The sequence below is a fragment of the Prionailurus bengalensis genome, chromosome B3 (genome assembly GCF_016509475.1).
Source record: "Prionailurus bengalensis isolate Pbe53 chromosome B3, Fcat_Pben_1.1_paternal_pri, whole genome shotgun sequence".
NCBI classification, from domain to species: Eukaryota; Metazoa; Chordata; class Mammalia; order Carnivora; family Felidae; genus Prionailurus; species Prionailurus bengalensis.
In genome coordinates, this window is record NC_057355.1 from 84,336,218 (window position 1) to 84,354,723 (window position 18,506).

Sequence of the window (18,506 nt, forward strand, 5' to 3'; positions counted from 1 at the left end):
CGCACACACAAACACACACACACATAGAACAACATATCCCCCTGCACTCCTTAACCTAAAGACAAAAGAGGTTACCTTAACAATGAATATCTGCATACCTCTTTTAGTGGCTACAGGTACCCTACAGGTCAAGGCCAGGAAATGGACCCTGATCTGGTGGGCTCTGTAGATGACAGGCTGCTTGAGATCCCTCTGTGGGTTGGTGATACCTCCTGGAGATGCACTTTTAAATGCTCATATCTTCCCACTGGCAAATGGGCCAGCAAGATTGCACTCACTTCCGGGAACAAGGTGAATGGCTAGCATGTGAAATGACCATTAAATGGCCTGCTGTTTAAATGTTAAAAAGTTTCTTTTAAATATCCTACTGCTTAAACTTTAAAACTTTCATGATTGATAACTTTTTATTTATTCATTTGGAAATATCAACTGCTGTTTATGAGCTAAATATTGGGGATAGAAAGCCAGCTACGCTGAAATCTACCTTCCTAACATAACCAGTCTGCTAAGGCAGAGAGGTGAGTTAACTGATTACAGTGAGATGTGGTAAAGGTTTTTGGGGTTTTTTTTTGGGGGGGGGGGGTTTGGTTGTTTTTTTTTTTTTTTGTGTGTGTAGAATGCCATGATAGGCCAGAGAAAATCAGATTGGGGTTATAAAAGGTTTCTGAGATGGTTCTTGAGGGAAAAGTAGAAGTGGCAGAATGAATGAGTTTAGGGAGGAGAGGGTAAGACAGATACTCCAAAAGGCACATGGAACCGCTATATGAAGGTGTGATGCTTTTAAAGGGCTGGAAAAACTTTCATGTGGCTGAAGCAAAAACACTGTGTAGTCAGGAGCAAGAGATGGGGCTACATGGTAAACGGGGACCATATCCTGAAGGGCCCTGTGTAAGAAGCAAAGGAATTTTTACTTTAACATACAAAAGTTAAAAGAGACAACAGCTTGATAAGATGAAACAAGAGTTGGGGGTGCGCAGTAGCCTAGAGGATACTAAGAAAAAGAAGATCAGGTTGGAGGTAGAACCTGTAAATGAAATGAACATCTATAACCCATACTCACTCAGGGGCTTCTTACCCTTGAGAAATTGAAGTACACTTGGCCCTCCCATTTCCAAGTCTTACTGTGTTGGGCTTCTCTCTGTCCCCATTCCTCTCTGAAGTATTTCTTTTCAGATCTGTTTGGGTACGTTCCAGCTTTGTTCCTTTTTCTTCCAGAGCTCCAAATACCTCAGCACCTACTGATGCTCAGTTAAGGTTACCCAGGATTGGAAGCATCACCCATAGCTACCCTTCCCTCACTGGGCCAGCTCCCAAAATGCCATTCCTACCACCTGGTTCTCTCCATTGTATGTAGCTCCTCAATCCGCTGCTTCTCCTTGGGCGTACAGCCCTATCAAGCCAATCTGCATCCCTCAACTTCTCTGGGATTCTAGGGAACAAAAATTCCCTCATCTTGCTATTATTCATAACTGACTAGAAATGGGGGAAAGAAGCTGGGATCCTGGATGATGACAGTATTCACAAAGAATCCAGGGGAAGACATCTGACTGAAAAGACATGAATTCTGTTAAGGTGAGGCTGAGGCTGAGGTACCTGAGGGACATTTAAATGGAGTTGTCCAGAGGCATGTAGGCCTATGGGCCCAGAAGTCAGAAGAGAAGTCTGAACAGGCATGTGAATTTTCAATAAGTCCCTAGTAACTGCAGCTGTGGTTGTAGATGAGGTCACCCAGGGAAAGCACAGAGAATGGGAAGAACAGAGTACAGAATAAACCCAGGGACTCTGGCATTTAGGGGATGAGTCCAAAGGGAGCCAATAAAGGGCACTCAAGAGGAGCTGAGATTTGATAGTAAGGAGGGGAGACCTGTGTGAGAAGCCAAGAAAAGAAGGGACAGCCAGGAGATCAAGCGGCTCAGGGAGATCAACCAAAAGTTGGAAGGGAAGTGCCAATTTGTTTTGTCCACATGGGGCTCAATTGATGACTCATTCATTGTGGAGTGATAAGGGCAAAAACCGGATTAGAGAGGGAGTAGGGAGGTAAGAAGAGAAGTGAGCTAATCAGATTTATCTTTGCAGGAAGCTTGTGAAGAGAAAGAGATAGGATGGTAGCAAGGGGTTTTGTTTGATTTTCAGATGGGACAGGTGTGAGCCAAGTTTATGAGCTTAAAGATACAGGTGAAGACAGTGAGCTGGGGGATCAGATCTAAAGCCTTAATAAACAGCAGCCATGGGGCCCCTGGGCGGCTCAGTCAGTTAAGCATCTGACTTTGGCTGAGATCATGATCTCATGATTTGCATGTTCAAGTCCCCCATTGGGCTCTCTGCTCTCAGCCTAGAGCCTGCTTCAAATCCTGTCCCCTTCTCTCTCAGCCCCTCCTCCCTCTCAAAAATAAATAAACATTAAAAAAAAGAATATATCTAAGTATAATTAAAATCATAATAAAGGTTATCATTAACATAATTGTCTAGTCCTTCCCTTTTCAAATTTCAAAGTGCTTTCACATCATCTCATTTCCTCAGAAAGAGCAAGCATAACCCCTATTTAATAATTATGGACGCTGGAGTTCAGAGACATATTCAAGCCCAAACTAATCGTGCACCTTCTTTCTTATCTCACATTCTTCTCTCTGTTAATGACAAAAAGCACTTCAATCTCCAGCCCAGAAACCTTGAACCAGTTTTAATTCCTGTCTCATCTCCCCACCCCTGAATTCTATCCCTAAGTAATATGGAGTCACTCTTCCAAGTATCTCAGGTCTGCTTTTTTTTGGTAAGATCTGCCATTTTAAAAATCCACACACAACTTCACTCTATCAATATAACAAGCTGACTATTGTCACCCCAGCTTGGCTTACCAGCAACCACTGGCTATTCCTGCTTATTAATCATGTACTTGAGTTCCAAGAAAACTTTCATCCTGAAAATACTTTTATTTTCCAAGACAACTTTCGTGCTGAAAGTGCTTTTATTTTTTTTTTTTTTAACATTTATTTTTGAGAGACAGAGCATGAGCAGGGGAGGGGCAAAGAGAGAGGGCAGACACAGAATTCAATGCAGGTTCCAGGCGCTGAGCTGTCAACACAGACCCTGATGCAGGGCTCAAACCCATGGACCGTGAGATCATGGCCCGAGCTGAAGTCAGACGCTTAACCTCTTAACCGACTGAGCCACCCAAGTGCCCCTGAAAATACTTTTAATTTATGAGAAAAGAATGACAGGCTTTCAGGAAACTATTCCATGTATGTTGTTTACCTCCTGTAAATTTTCACCAATCCATTCACTTACCTCCCACTACTCTATGCCCACAATATGCTGGCTATGCCAGTGCTGGGTTACAGAAAGACCAATATGACATGACCTCTGCCCTCGGAGTTTATGGTCTAATAAGAAACACGTCCTTATGTCCCTTGGAAAGAATGTTATAATAAAGTTTAACTGTAGTAAGTGTGTCTCCCTTTGCCAGGGGCCCTGGGAGTGGTAGGGCGGGTCACACAGAGCCAGCACTTAAGGAGTTCCTGGCCCAGCCAAGGAGACAAGAAAACACATAATGGCCCACTAGGTTTTTGTGATATGCATGGACCAGCAGCCACAGTAACCTTGGGGTTCTTTGCTCAAGTCTCTCCTGAAGGGGCTGGGCAGAGCCTTTGAAGTCTGAGCTATTCCAGGAGGAACGAAGAGGATGTTTGTGGGTGAAGGAGAAAGACAAGGTGAAAAGCAGATTGGCTCTAGTAGCAGGGTTGAGATCTTGTTCCTAGGGTAGAGAAAGTGCTGATACAGTGGCTTCGTGTTGGAGGAAAGGACCCGACCAAGGCTAGTCAATATGAGTACAAAAACTAAGGAAAACCCTCTAAACATGTCACGCAATGTCTCAAAACACAGTAAATGCTTGGTAAAACTTTTGTGCATTTTTAAAAGTTAGTTATTTTTAAAATAGTTAGTTTTAAAATAGTTAGCATTTTTAAAAGTTATTTTGAGGGAGAGAGAGACAGGGAGAGGGAGAAAGGAAGAGAGAGAATCCTAAGCAGGTTCCATGCCGTCAGCGCGGAACCCGATGCAGGGCTTGATGCCATGAATCTTCTGGCCTCCCAGCTCCATATTAAATGAGGTTTCCTTTATTCTGTTTCACAAAGTAAATACACCTTATCAATTTGTTAAAATATGACTATGGCAAGTAACCTTTTTAAGTTTAATTTTATTTATTTTGAAAGAGAGCGTACTTGCAAATATGAGTGGGGGAGGGGCAGAAAGAGGAAGAGAGAGACTCTCAAGCAGGCTCTTTGCTGTCAGTGCAGAGCCTGGTGTGGGGCTTGAACTCACAAACCATGAGATCATGACCTGAGCTGAAATCAAGAATCAGAGGCTTAACCAACTGAGCCACCCAAGTGTCCCTAAATATGTCAAGTATTGTAATTTGATTCCAAATAAAGGAGCTACAGAAGAGTCGATCTAACCCCTGTATTCATTCATATATGCATGTAACAAATCCTTATTGAATGGTTACTAAGCGCTAGGCACTGAGGCCTGCTTTCTAATACTCCCATTGTGTTTGGCACCAGGTGACTGACTATTAAGAAACTTCTGGGAAATGCAACAAGCAAGTGAGGTGGCATTGGTAGATCAGGAACCCTGATATTGGCCGACATGTAGTCCAGATGACAGTGGTATCAGTAGTTTCCTGGGAGATATGGAAGGAAGTGAATTTTCCCCACCACACTTTATTGTCAGCACCATCAGTCCCCACTCTGACCTCAGGTCCTCAAGAAATGAAAACTTGTTCCCCCTTGCAAAGGTATGCCCCCCACATGCAGATCCACAGACCTGTGGACTAGAAAGGTGGCATGATCTTGCTCCCCTCCCATCAGAAGTAAATGAGCAGAGTTCATCCATATGACCAGAGCAGCCGAGGAAGGGGGCTTGGGGCGGGAGATGCAGAATGAAAGGAGATGAGAACTGAGGAAGCTGACTGTTGAGAAGGCCAAAGCTGAGTATGCAAGGAAACAAGGAGGCAACAAGGCTGGGCTGTGGAGAAGGCTGAGGAGGCTGAGGCCCCGAAGCTGCTGTGAAGAGAGGAAGGCAGGGAGCAGTGTCTGGCTGGAAGGGTGGGATCCTCCAGGTAGACCGAAGGACAAGGGCCAAATGTACCCTTCTGGAGGTCATGGATTGCCGACCTGCCTGTCCCATTAGCAAATGCATATAAACAAAAGGACCCACTTAAACAAGTCTCACATCAACAGATCCCACCTCCTCTAACTCATTCTGCCTAATTTCCAAGTACAAACACAATAGTGATTTCATACTTAGTCTCCTTTAAATCTCAAACAAATAGCAGGCCATTCCTGCTGTAGCATTCTTTGTAGCCTTTAAAATAACCTCTGAGGGAGCAAATATAGAATACAAAATAACGTAACTAAAAACTTTACTGTTCAATGAATCATTTTGATACGTGATCAACAGTTTTAGGATGCTGTACTTTTAAAGTCTAAAATTCCCCTGCAGGAGATTTGGCTACTTAGGAAGATATTTGAACTGATCAGTAGTTCACCTATGAGACAAGACTGAACAGAATAATCAATTGGTGAAGTAAAATAACTTCCCTTCTGTGACTCTGAATATTATATCAGATAGGCTTTGGACTGTGCTATTCATTACTGATCATTATAAAGATATTAAGGCATACTTAATGCAAAGTTAGAAACAGTGAAAATCCTCCCAAATTAAAAAATAATCAAGAATCATGTATTCTAGAAATAGTTGGCTTAGTCAACTCCATTTAAGTATTGCTACAAGTATTGCTACAGTCTCTGTCTTGAATTAATGTTTTAAATTATATAAAGTCTATTTACATATAGACCATTTAATACTGTGTGTACATATATGTATATGTATATATATGTATATATGTACATATATACAACTATTTAATATATATACTGTATATATATTAAATATATATACAGTATACTCTATATATGTATGTGTATATATGTGTATATATATACATATATATACATATATATATACTGCTATTTAATACAAACATGATAAACTTAAGGTCCTAGAAGAGCTTGTCCAAAACTGGACAAGGTGGATGTGGTTTCCAACTATTTGCTTAAAATGCACATCTGCTCATTAAAGCTAATTGGTGTTTTCTGTCATTAACACTAGAATTCTGAGCTTCCTCCTGCTGAATTTCAATCCCATTTGGAACATATATCACATAGGCCAGGGCTTTAGAAGCAGCTGCCTTGTATTATTATGTCACATTATATGTTATTTCATTATAATTTTATAAATTATTTGTACAATATAAGCTGGATTATCTGACATCGCCCTAAGAAGTTCTAGGAATCTTTGGTATCCCTGATATGCTGCCAAAATAAATATTTATGCTGGTTGCCTATTAATACAGAAGTTCAACCAGTATTAACACATTCTGAAGACGTGTCAGAGTCATCTCAAAGTCTTTAGATAAGCAGAGGAAGGGAAAAAAATAAAGCTTTCTCACAAAATTCAAAAATAAGAAGAGCTTAAGAGATTGATAAGATATTCCTTTTTTAAAGAAATAAAATGTGATGTAGGATACAGGGCTGTTGGGGGGCGCCTGGGTGGCGCAGTCGGTTAAGCACCCGACTTCAGCCAGGTCACGATCTCACGGTCCGTGAGTTCGAGCCCCGCGTCAGGCTCTGGGCTGATGGCTCAGAGCCTGGAGCCTGTTTCCGATTCTGTGTCTCCCTCTCTCTCTGCCCCTCCCCCGTTCATGCTCGCCTCTCTCTGTCCCAAAAATAAATAAACGTTGAAAAAAAAAAAAATTTAAAAAATAAAAAAAAAAAAGGATATAGGGCTGTTGGATTTTATGCAGGGTATGTGTTCCTAAAGACTTTATATAATTTAAAACATTAATTCAAGACAGACTGTAGCAATGCTTAAATGGAGTTGACTAAGCCAACTTTTTCTAGAATATATGATTCTTGATTATTTTTTAATTTGGGAGGATTTTCATTGTTTCAAACTTTGCATATTAAGTATGACTTAATATCTTTATAATGCTCGATTTCAAATACAAATAATTGAAAAATACATTAAACGTGATTACATTACAGAAGAAACTGGAGGAAGTTATAGAAAAGAAACGAAAGCTGAGGCCTGCTTCAGATTCTGTGTCTCCCCCTATCTCTCCGCCCCTCCCCTGCTCGCACTTTGTCTCTCTCTCAAATATAAATAAACATTAAAAAAATTATTTTAAAATGTTTTTTAATAAAAGATAAACTATATTTTTTAAAACCGCAAAAGAAAAAGCATTTCTCAGAAGAAATAGAACCTATTAACATTAAAAGATGCTTGACATCAGCAACAATTAAAGAAATTCAACTTAAAGCAATGATTAGATGCCATTTTCACTCTCCCAGAGTGACAAGAGTCAAAAAGACTGATAAATAGCCATTGTTATCATGGGTCGGGGTTGGGGGGGGGGGGGGTGAGAGATGAACTTTAGTCACCGTTAATGAGGGTGTAAATTGTTACAACCTTCAAAAGAGGGTGATTTGGCAACCTATGTGAGAACCAGAAATTTCACACGTGGGAATTTGGCCTAAGGAAATAAAGCCACAAGGAGGGGCAAATGTCCATAAGCATTGTTTACGGGACCCAGCATGTGCCTGCCAGACTGACTAAGGTTCCACAGGTGCCAGCTAAGACACCAGCCCATCCAGCAGCTTCCACCAGGAATCCACCCAGGCACACAGAGAACACAGGGACTTTTGTAGCTGCTCTGAGGTAGGCAAGAAGACAGGTGGGATGTCACATCTCTCAGTGGCATTTCGCCCAAAAACTCCTTCACAAAGAGCTGCCTCTTCACTTGGGCCTCTGGCCAACCCTGTGGCTCCTCCCAGGTCACCACTATTCAGGAAATCTGGTGGCCCTTTTTAAAAAGCCAGGCCCAGGGCTTGGCATCCAACCTACAGTCATGGCTTACCAGACCATCTTTGCCTAGGAGGAGGGGTGGCTCACAGTAGCCACTAAGAACATGAAAATATCCCCATTATTATGTTTGTAACAGTGAAAAACTAGGTCACAAGTGTAAATGTGCTCATATAGAAGATTAGACAAATTATGACACATTCATACAATGGACTAGCTTTTGAAAGGAATGAGTCAGTCCATTTTGGACCAAAATGGAATGATGCCTAAGAGGTACAAGTAAGGAGAAAGGCTTGCAGAACAGGATACATGCCTGATTGGACATAGAGGTACCCTAATGCCTGGAACAATGTCTCAAACAAAGGAGGTGCTCGAATATTTGTTGAATGGATGCATGTTTGTAAAGGGAAAAATCTAGAAGGCCTACATCCTTGTCTACTATGTTCCCTGCAGTCTCCCAGAAGCTGGAAAATTACCTGGTAGCCCAAGTAGTCCCAGAGTGTGTCCTTAAAAAATACACAACAATTACAGCAGCTAACCCTGACAGAAGGAAGACTTCAGGGAGAAGGGAGAGGCCACTTTTTACTTCTGTTGATTCTATATTCTTTAGCTTTCCTGACAAGCAGGTAACACTATTGTGATCATTTATATAGTAGAGGAAGAGGGCAGAAAGCTTGACGTTTTTAGAAAAATAAGAGTAAAGTAAGTATATGTCCTTCAGATTATTCTCATTTTAACTACTTCACTCCAGCCATTTTGTTCTAAGTCTCTAAGTAATCTGGGAAAAACCTCAAAGTTAGCATCCATGTGACTCCTTGGCTACACCTGTTTACACAAACAATCCTTCCCACGTCTACTTCTAGGTCCACATGTGTAAGTCTTGAGTAACAGGAATTTGAGATACCTAAAAACTTCATTCCTCTAACACAAGAAGTGTTTTAATGTGAAAACGACACCAGTAGGTGATTTCGGAAGTGGAGAGTTTCCTCTTCTTCCTTTCAGTGGAGTGCCCCCCCCCCAATGACAGCAGGAGAAAAGTTGACACAAAATAGGGAGGGATTCCTGGTCCTATTGCCCAGTCAGTGCCAGCCGCTGACCTTCGGGCGCGGCCATCCCAAGTCTGTGAGGCTCCTTAACTCTCCCAGCAGCCCATGAAGAATGTCTCACAGGCCCTCCCCACCTTCACTACTGAGGTGCCCATGAGGTGCAGGGCAACAAGTTCTCCCTAGAGGTGAGGGAGGGATCAGCCAGAACAACTGGCACAACATTTATTTGAAACCTCATTCTAAATCTGCATTCTACCCCAAGACTGTATAGCTGCATTTGTTTCCATATAAAAGTATTTTCCCCCCAAATCTCCCAAATAAATCCTATGTTCCGGGAAGATGGGAACTGCGTATATGGTGGTTTTGCACACACCAACTAAGATTGGAGTTGCCTCGGCTCTCACTTGATTATCTAAGTCTCCTGGCAATTCCAGGACACCAGGACTCCCAGGCTTCAATCAACCACTCACACCATCTCCCCAACACATGGCTGTCCTCATCACTCTTGTTTCTGCTCAGAAAGCATAGGGGTCCTCTTCTTTCCTTCTGTATTTGGCACAGACTCCTTTGCCACGCTTTCCTGAATTTCCATAGTTGGACTGCACCGTCCTGGGTCCTGTAGCCCCCACACCTGCTGCTGGTCCCACACTCACAAATGGCCTCTCCATTTATAAACACTACATGTTACCACCCTTCTGCCTGGAATTTCTTTCCCACATACCTCTAAATGTCCAAATCATGTTCTTCTAGGCCCAGCTTCAGTTTTCCTTCTCAAATGTAATGATTCCCTGTTCTTCAACAATGTAGTGACAGCTGCAGTCTGTGCTAACAATTTGGCTGGTCGCTTGATTTTTTTTCTCACATTTTGGGTAATGCCTTAGCTCTGGTCCCTAAGTCCCCTCCTAAGCCATCCCAGTGGCCCCTTTTTTCTCACCCTCCCCCAACTCCATGCCAAATCCCTGTCTTGGTCCCTGCCTATGTTGTTCCTCCAGGCCTTCCAATAGTCCTGGCCCTGAACCCCAGGCCCATCCTGTCAGTCCTCCCTGATGTCGGCCGATTGCTACTGCCAAGTGCCAGGGGGTCCTGCCCCCAGGTTGGGCACCCTTATGTAGCCTCCTCAGGGTGGGCTCTGGGTTCCAACCTTCCCAGGCAGATAGAACACTGGTCAATACATTTCTGAGTTCTGTACACCTTAAATGAATGAATGTTATGCTGTATGCAGGTATGTGAATAATGGCAACTGAGGCAGACTAGTCTCTCCTTTGTGCTGTCCTGCCCACTGCTCCCTTGCAGCGTATTCAATAAACTTCTATCTCCAAGGCGCATGGGTGGCTCAGTCGGTTGAGGTCCGACTTCAGCTCAGGTCATGATCTCACAGCTCGTGAGTTTGAGCCCCGCATCTGGCTCTGTGCCAACAGCTCAGAGCCTGGAACCTGCTTCAGATTCTGTGTCTCCCTCTCTCTCTGCCCCTCTCCCACTCGTGCTCTGTCTCTCTCTCTCTGTCAAAAACAAGCATTATAGTTTTTTTTTAAAAACTTGTATCTCCTTTCATGGGGCGCCTGGGTGGCGCAGTCGGTTAAGCCTCCGACTTCAGCCAGGTCACGATCTCGCGGTCTGTGAGTTCGAGCCCCGCGTCGGGCTCTGGGCTGATGGCTCGGAGCCTGGAGCCTGGAGCCTGTTTCCGATTCTGTCTCCCTCTCTCTCTGCCCCTCCCCCGTTCATGCTCTGTCTCTCTCTGTCCCAAAAATGAATAAACGTTGAAAAAAAAATAAAAAAATAAAAAAATAAAAACTTGTATCTCCTTTCAATAAAAATAAATAATAATAATAATAATAATAATAATGGCAACTCAAAGATGGGCATGTGGAGCCTCTGTTAAAAGGGCACACAGTCAACTGGAGAAAACAGTCCAGAAGAGGCAGTTTTCCCTGCCTGCAATGTGAGGGTGCCAAGAAGGCAGAAGGGACAATATTTGTCCTGGGCCTCAAAGAGTATATTGTATTCCCCAACCTGAAGTTGGAAATGGGAAGGAGGGAAACACGTGGAGACATTACAGACAGAAGAAAGTGCCTGAACCAGAGGTTTTAAAAACACAAAAGGCCCAAGCCTCTTCAAAATACCAAACATACTAGCTCAGTTAAAGACTGAGTTGGCACCAAATTTTTTTCCAACTATGAAATGTTTTCCTAGTTCCAGATAAAAGCAAACATTTTAAAGAAGAGGGCAGAACTTGGGCATGTTCTCTTGTAAATCCTTACTGGGGGGTAAATCTTATCCTTTGAAAGTAGATCCTTTTTTGTAAATATCCCAAAGTCAATTAAAGGATAATCTAATGATTCATGTAGGTTACCAAACTGGTTCTTGCATTATGAAATGAGTAAAAGAGAAGACCAAATGACTCATTTTTCATGCTCTGTAGACTGAGTAAAAAAGGAATGACAGTGACCTTGGCCCATGAAAGGTCTCAGAAGGCAATTGTAAAATTTTTGTTTTAACATCTATTTATTTTTTTAATTTTTTTTTCAACGTTTATTTATTTTTGGGACAGAGAGAGACAGAGCATGAACGGGGGAGGGGCAGAGAGAGAGGGACACACAGAATCGGAAACAGGCTCCAGGCTCTGAGCCATCAGCCCAGAGCCCAACGCGGGGCTCGAACTCACGGACCTCGAGATCGTGACCTGGCTGAAGTCGGACGCTTAACCGACTGTGCCACCCAGGCGCCCCAACATCTATTTATTTTTGAGAGAAAGAGACAGAGGGCGAGCAGGAGAGGGACAGAGAGAGAGAGTGAGGCACAGATTCCGAAGCAGGCTCCAGGTTCTGAGCTGTCAGCACAGAGCCCAACGCAGGGCTCAAACCCACTAGCAGTGAGATCATGACCTGAGCTGAAGTCAGATGCTCAACCAACTGAGCCACCCAGGCTCCCCAGAAGGCAATTTTAAAAGTTAGTGACAAAGCAAGGAATATAGGAATTATCCTAGATACTCTCTCTGCCTCTACCTTCACCTGAACAAGATCTATAATCTTCTCCCTAACCATTGAATGATTCCAGTGTCCTTGCTAACTCATTCCTTTCCTTCCCAGTCCCTAACTTAGGTTACCCATTGATTATCACCTGGATGAACCAAAGGTATAACACAACTAAACAAGTTTGGTGGAAGGTGGGGGAAGCCAGGTTATCATCTTCTACCTTGAAAAACGTTGGGGCACCTGGCTAGCTCAGTCAGTGGAACATGTGACTCTTGATCTCGGGGTTGTGAGTTCAAACCCCATGCTGGATGCAGAGGTTACTTAAAAAAAAAAAAAAAATTAATGGGCAATTCCCCAACCAAGGTCAATACTCCTTTAGGATGCATTCTGAAAAAATTGGGATGTAAATTACTTTGGGGCCAAAATAAAATTAATGCATTCTTCTACAACCAGGGGAGTCTTGCTTGGTCAGACAACATTGGGGTATGAAAAATTGGGGAAGACCAGGTCAGCTCTCAGAGGTAGGGTCAAGCCTGGGTAACAGTGACTACTCCCAGCACCTCACAAGACTACCAGGGCTTTTGGCTGCCAGTCACATAGCCAGCCAAAACGCAGGGCCAGGAGTTGAGGTTTCTCCTGGCCAGTTATAGGAAATTGAGATAAGGGACACCTTTTCCTTCTTCTTCCTATAAATGGGTAACTCCCCAACAAAGGCAGTACTCCTTTGAAATGCATTGTGATCTACAAACCCTAAAGAAAAAGTGACTCATTTTCTTTTGCACAAAGGCTTGGCCCCAGTACAAACTGGTGGAGGAAATGTGGCCGCCAGAGGGAAATGTCAATTATAATATTATCCTACAATTGGACTTTTTTTGCAAATTTGAGGGGAAATGGGGAGAAGTCCCCTATGTTCAGTGTTTTGGGCCTTAAGAAAAAAATCAAGATATGTATAAGCAATGTAAGGTCAATCCAGATTTAATGACAACGCTTTCTAAAACCCAGCAATCAAGCAGGGAAACAATTAAGGGCCCCTTACCTGTATCCAAAGAAAGCAGACCTAGAGAAGGAGGAAGAGAAGTCTCCACCTCAACCTCCTCCTCCTCGGGTCCTCAATCTATATAAAAAGTGCAGTTCAGCTTCCTGCTGCCCCCTTATCCAAGCCCTCCCATAATGTAACAGGCATGCTTCCCTTACGAGAAGCTAGAATGCCAGAAGGAGAGACCTTTTACGTTACAAGATTTAAGTACCTTTTTCATGACTAGATTTAAAACAGATAAAAGGAGGTCTAGGTAAATTTTTTGATCCAGATAAGTATATAGAGGCTTTTCAGAATATTACATATGTTTTTGAGTTGACCTGGAAAGATATAATGCTTTTGTTGAATCAGACTCTTAATGAGACAGAAATGTGGGGTTCTGGCAGTGGCTGAGAGGTATGGAGATGAGCAACTCATTAATTACCATGGGACTGGAGGTCCTATAGGGAACTTCCAGCTCCCTACTGGAGCTCAGGAGTTCTACCCCAAGATCCTAATTGGGACTATAACCGTCCCATTGGGGAATGGTATCACTGACACTTCCAAGCTTATGTTTTGGAAAAATTAAGGAGGTCTAGGGTTAAACCTTTACATGACACTAAATTAGCCACTATCTTACAGACACAGGATGAAACCCCGGTGGCCTTCCTGGAAAGGTTAAAGGAGGCTCTCATTAAATATATGGCTATCTCCCCTAACATCCCTGAGGGTGAGACGATTCTGAAAGACAAATGATCACTCGATTGGCCCCAGATATTTGGAGAAAACTGCAAAAATTGGTTGTTGGCCCTGAAGGGACCCTGGGAAAGCTCTTACAAGTTGCCAGTTGGGTATATTACAACCAAGATCAAGAGGAGAGTAAGGAACAGGAAAGGTGGTTTAGGAAAAAAATGTGAGGCCTTAGTTGCTGCCCTACATACTATGTCAGACCGGACTTCCCGAGGTCCTGGCACTAAGTGCCATTTCTACGGCCCTTAAGAACACTGGAAATGAGAACGTCCTCAGAGGGGACAAATGAAGCGGAAAGCCTGTGAACTATGCCCCTCGTGTGGAGAAAATCACTAGACATCTGAATGCCCTCAGGGACCTCTATCTTTTTTTTTTTAATATGAAATTTATTGTCAAATTGGTTTCCATACAACACCCAGGGCTCATCCCAAAAGGTGCCCTCCTCAATACCCATCACCCACCCATGGAAAGATCTTAAATGTCCATCAGCTGATGAGTGGATAAAGAAATTGTGATTTATATACACAATGGAATATTACGTGGCAATGAGAAAGAATGAAATATGGCCCTTTGTAGGGACCTCTATCTTTGAGGGCTTAGATAACTAATGTCCCCTGGGACTGATGGGGCCCAGGACTCTTTACAGGGGCTCCCCTAAATCAACTGTCTATCAGAAACCCAAAACCTCATGTAACTCTGGATACAGAAGGAAAACTGGTTGATTTCCTTAACACCAGAGCCACCTTTTCTGGACTCCTTTCCACTCCTGGCCAACTATCCAAACACAACCTAACAGTTAGAGGTGTCTCCAGAAAACTTATGACTAGATGTTTCTCTCAGCCACTGGGGTGCATATGGGGAGACTTGATTATCTTTCACGTCCTTTTTTGATAATGCCAGAGAGCCACACTCCCTTGCTAAGAAGGGACATTATGACCAAATTAGGGACTATAGTGCTACTAGCTCCAGGACAGATAAACAGCTGACTAAACTTGTAGTAATCTGGATATCAAAGATCAATCTTTCCTTGAGGTAAAGTGAAATAAGCCTCAAGAAGTTGTTCATATGGAAACTGGATGGCCAAAGGAGGAATTGAGGATTAAGGACCATGAACTAGTTTAGGTGTTTAGTTATTCTAATCAACAGTATCACCAGATCCAAATAATATGGAAGAGGGAGGAAAAACTATAGTTAAATTGATTTAAAAAATATGACCAGGCATGCCAGGGATTTTTTTTTGGATGGCTACAATGTGCCTTCCCTTCCTATGGTGTGGCCTCCTCCCTAGGAGGCAATGTTTTGGAATATTAATGTTTGTTGGTCTAATATTCTTTTTGTATGTCATTTGTAGAAGCTGTCACATATGCCAGAAAAATAAGACGTCCAAAAAAATTCTGCTAGCCCCGATGTTCCAAACACCCTCCCAATATATCAGACCTCTGGATGGACCTCTGAACCTGCCCTGACTGCCCTATCATCAACCCCCTTCAGTAAATAGCAGTTAAGATCGGTCGTCATCCTGGTTCCTAATGGCGGTTAGGAGTCACATGTTCAGAGGTGGAAGTATGATAGGTGAAGATCAGATTCAGTAGGCAGAGAGGGAAAGATTAGGGCCTGAGGTCCCTGGGTGGGGAAAAACACCTATTTTGGAACAATGCTGGGAGTGTCTCACTGACCCCCTAAGCAAACTTCCTCAGGCATAAGGTTCCTCTTAGCAATATAACAGACCCCATCTATTCCCCCTCAGGTTTTCCCTCAGGAATTTGACAAAAGACCTGAGTAGGGCCTTAGACCAACCCTCATACATTGGAAACGAGCCAATCAGGAATGGACAACCCAACACCTAGAGCTATCAAGCCAATAAGGGTAGAACCTGAGAAGGAACAAGGGGGAAGGGGAAGGGAAGGGCTGACCAGAAGCTTATAAAACAAGGACCCTCACCTACAGTTCTCGGGCATTCACTTCCGGATGTCCCCTCACTGTAAAGAGAGCTTTCCTACCATTTTCCCTAATTTTATATTCTAATAAATTTTGCCTGCTGCTCAACAACAACAACAAAATCTTTAAAAGGAAACAGGTTTACTGTCATGTTCTTGCAGGACACATGGAACTGTGGGCTACATTTTACCATGTACAGAAACAGTTCACATACTAGATACTTCTAACACGTTTCTCAGAGTCAGAAAAGTATTTCACCTCCTGCTAGGCACCTAGGGGCAGTGCACATTCCCTCGGGCACCTCTCACAGTGCCCCCCAATTCTATGCAGAGCAGCAGTAGCCTCCATACCTCATCTTCCTGTCTTGCCCCCAAACCCAGTCCTTCCTTCTTGATACTGTCAGCGCATACTTTCCAAGAACCTTTCCCTGATTATTGTCTCAGCATGATGGGCAAGCTCTGCTCTGCCCTGTCTCCCCCCCACACACTGAAGGATTACTAATCTCTGTGGAACACACTTGGTCACTCCCTTGTGCCTACAGGAAAGAACTGTCATTCTCTGCCAGAAAGCACGTGAGTCCCCATTCCTGCGCATCCTGGTGAACTGCAGCTCACCTTTCAAGAGTCAGCTCCAGGGGCGCCTGGGTGGCTCAGTCGGTTAAGCATCCGACTTCGGTTCAGGTCGTGATCTCACGGTCCATGAGTTCGAGCCCCGCGTCGGGCTCTGTGCTGACAGCTCAGAGCCTGGAGCCTGTTTCGGATTCTGTGTCTCCCTCTCTCTGACCCTCCCCCATTCATGCTCTGTCTCTCTCTGTCTCAAAAATAAAGGTTAAAAAAAGAAATTTTTTAAAAAATTTAAAAAGAGTCAGCTCCACAGTCTCCTCCCTCAGGTTGCTACTTGATCTCCTTCAAACCTCCCCACCCCTCGCACAAGGACACAGCAACCAGCTCACCCCTCCCCCAAAGCACCTACTACCTGTATCATCACTGTCATTGCACTGCCACTACAGCTCCACCTTTCAATGAGCTCCTGAAGGACAAGCCCTGGGCCTTTTCATTTTATATCCCCAGCAATGCCTGGGACAAAATAGATTCTCAACAGATGTTTGTCGAAGGAATAAACAAAAGAATGAAAAACTCTTAGAATATCTTACCAACAATAGCATCAGGAAAATAAGCACACAGTTTCACAAAGTCACTGCTATTAAGAATAAAATTGGGGGGGGGCGCCTGGGTGGCGCAGTCGGTTAAGCCTCCGACTTCAGCCAGGTCATGATCTCGCAGTCCGTGAGTTCAAGCCCCGCGTCGGGCTCTGGGCTGATGGCTCAGAGCCTGGAGCCTGTTTCCGATTCTGTGTCTCCCTCTCTCTCTGCCCCTCCCCCGTTCATGCTCTGTGTCTCTCTGTCCCAAAAATAAATAAATGTTGAAAAAAAAAAAATTTTTTTTTAAAAAAAAGAATAAAATTGGGGGCACCTGGGTGGCTCATTCGGTTAAGCGTCCGACTTCGGCTCAGGTCATAATCTCATGGTTCGTGGGTTTGAGCCCTGCATCGGGCTCTGTGCTGACAGCTCAGAGCCTGGAGCCTGTTTCGGATTCTGTGTCTCCCTCTCTCACTGCCCCTCCCCCACTAGCACTCTGTTTCCCTCTGTCTCAAAAATAAATAAACATTTAAAAAAATGTTTAATAAAAAAAAAAAGAATAAAATTGGGGCACCTGGGTGCCTCAGTCAGTTAAGTGGCTACTGGTTTCGGCTTAGGTCATGATCTCACAGTTTGTGAGTTCGAGCCACACATTGGGCTCCATGCTGACAGTGCAGAGCCTGCTTAGGATTCTCTCTCCCCTTCTCCCTGCCCCTCCCCCACTCACTCTCTGTGTGTTGCTCTCTCTACAAAATAAATAAGTAACCTTAAAAACTTTTTTTAAGAATAAAATTAACTTTGGGGTGCCTGGGTGGCTCAGTCGGCTAAGTGTCTGACTCTTGATTTCTGCTCGGGTCATGATCTTGGGGTTTGTGAGCTGGCAGCACAGAGCCTGCTTGGGTTTCTCTCTCTCTATCTCCCTCTCTCTCTGCCCCTGCCTTGCTTGTACTCTCTCTCATTCTCTCAAAATAAATAAACATTAATATTTTTCATAAAGAAGAAAGTTAACTTTTAATAATAGTGCCATTTTATGCTTACACTGGATCTTACAGGGGGAAAGTCATCTTTTTTAATATAAAGGTTTCACTGATATCATCCCCTGACTTAAAAAATATTAAAAATGTGCCATACTTAAACATCTAATAGTCATGACTAATCAAGCCACAAATTAGCACCTTCTTCTTCCTGTTCCAGCCTGGGATAAAGATAGAAATCAGAAGGTACAAATATCTGATGACTAACAAGGAGTTGTTTGGAAGAAAAAAAAAGCAACGGTCTGATTTACTGATATCATTCTAAGTACTTAATAGGATATGCAACAAACCAACAAACTAGAAGATTTTCGCCTTCTCTGTTGGCAAAGCCCAGCTAGGAGCTCATTTAACGAAATTTGTCAATGTGCTGGGCAGGCACCGTAACTGTAAGACTTGCCCAGACCCTGAAGAGCACTCAGTCTAGTCTGAGAGACATTTCCTGGATGTGACTACTCTGATTAAGGGTTCCTTGGGAGCCACCGGAGCCCAGATGGGAGGCACCCACCCAGCAAGGAGTACCACCCATTCTCCAAGGAGCTCCTTTTGTCCCTTTATTTCATCAGCAGGTTGCCCTTGACCTTCATACTTACGACTTCCACAGAACTTGCATTTTTCAAACATAGATTGATGCCCCCAAACAACCCTTTATGAAGAGAATTCAGCTCTCTTTTCTCCAGTTTGACCAACATACCATCC